Here is a 1,914-nt window from a genome sequence, read left to right as displayed (position 1 = left end):
CAAGCTGGGGTCACTCACAACCGACAGCAGTAGCCCTTAACCCTTTGAAGAGTGCCTTCTTTGGAAGACAGTAAGTCAGTGTTCTAGAACTCCGTTGCTTTCAGTCACCAGTGGTGTGTTTGTGACGTCAGCATTAGAGTGTCCAGTATCTCAAAGGGTTAATTCATTATTGACTTTGAAGGGAGACTAAGAACACAGTGCTCGGAGTAGCAAATATAGCTCCTTCATAAGCACTTCATAGCACATTCATAAGCAGCACATAAGCAGTCATAAGTGTTCATTGCATTACATTACATTACATTACACGGCATGTAGCAGACGCTCTTATCCAGAGCGACGTACAATGAAGTGCAAATTCATGTCAATAACCAGGATTGTGTCAATTCACTTGATATGTCATGGCAATGTCACTTGCTGCATCAACATTGGCATAACTCACCGTATGCCAATTTATGGTTATTGACATAAGTGCTTAACAATGCTTATTTAGTGCTTATGAATGTGCCTTGTAGTGCTTAGTAGTTGTATGGCTCTAATGTAGGAACCTTCAAATGAAATGTGTGACCAGATATGGTGGATATACACTCAGAGAGCACTTTATTAGGTATTTATTAGACTTATTTTTTAGACTTATTGGTCTTCTGCTGCTGTCGCCTATCCACTTAGCCGAACCTCTTGACCACGTCTGCATGCTTTTATGCATTTAGTCGCTGCCACATGATTGGCTGACTAAATATTCGCATTGACAAGCCGGTGTACAGGTCTACCTAATGAAGTGCTCACTGAGTGTAGATGTCAATGTGGAATAGCTTCGGCTCATGAAGGTGTGAGAGATTTTGAGCATTAGCCGAGTCCGGGTGCGGTTTGAGCAGGTGAGTTGTTCGGTCTCCGGAGGGAGATTAACTGTGGCTCTGCTCCCCCGAACCGTCAGCAGTCTGATCGGTCAGCTCCTCGCCCCCGCTGGTGCGTTTTGAGTTCTCCGGGTTGTTCTGTAAAAACCATCCGCATTTCACGGTGTGTCGTTTTTTCACGCGGCCATACGTCGGGGTCAAGTGACCAACGTGCAGCGCCCGTGCCGTCAAACAGCTCGCGTACCAGAACACTTGAGATTCAAGGTTTTCCCTTTGGAATTCAAACACGCTTTGCTGCCTTTTTTTTTTTAGTCCTGTAAGTCCTGTAATATGCGTAGCATTAAAATCTGGACAGCTTCAAAGACATCCTGCACTTCTAGTTCGGTCATGGTTGCTATAGTAACTGATCTATTCAACCTTTAAAAAATATATATTTTTTCCCTTTCCCGCTCACTCTCAGATGTCTGCTGGAGAAATATGTCGACAAAAATGAAAAGTTAATTTCCATGTGACACCGTGAATAAGATTCCGAGTTGAGTTTCTCACTCACGTCTTCCCCTCCCTCAAAGCCATTCTCCCTCTGATTGTAAACATTCAGTCTAATAACTCATCTGCTGATTTGTTATAGACCTGTTGGTAAAATAAGAATACGGTGTCTATTCGCTTTAATACTCTTTCGGAAAATAAGCCTATTTGAATTCTGCGTCAATGCCGTGTGAAAAAAAGATTACCTGCAATTTAAACATTTATTGTGACATGTTAACCATAACCGCACATGCAAGATTTAAACAAAAAATCTTGTTTTATTGGGAATTCAATGTACTGTGAGAGATACACTCGGAGCTGCACGGTATGAAAGCACTTAAGGGAGCGAAATGTCACCGTAATCAAAGCCTTAATGGCGCGACTAAACTACAAAATATCAGGTGGAAATGAAAAGGAAAATAATGAACGATTGCATGTGGGCAGAAAGTGAAAAAAAAAAAAAAAAGCTAAAAAATCCCTTGAAGAATGCCAAGCAGGCACCTCCTGCCAGGTCTTTGGAATTCAGATCGGAAGTGTG

The sequence above is a fragment of the Conger conger genome, chromosome 2 (assembly GCF_963514075.1).
Source record: "Conger conger chromosome 2, fConCon1.1, whole genome shotgun sequence".
NCBI classification, from domain to species: Eukaryota; Metazoa; Chordata; class Actinopteri; order Anguilliformes; family Congridae; genus Conger; species Conger conger.
The sequence above is the reverse complement of the archived record's forward strand: the minus strand, read 5'-3'. Positions refer to the sequence as shown.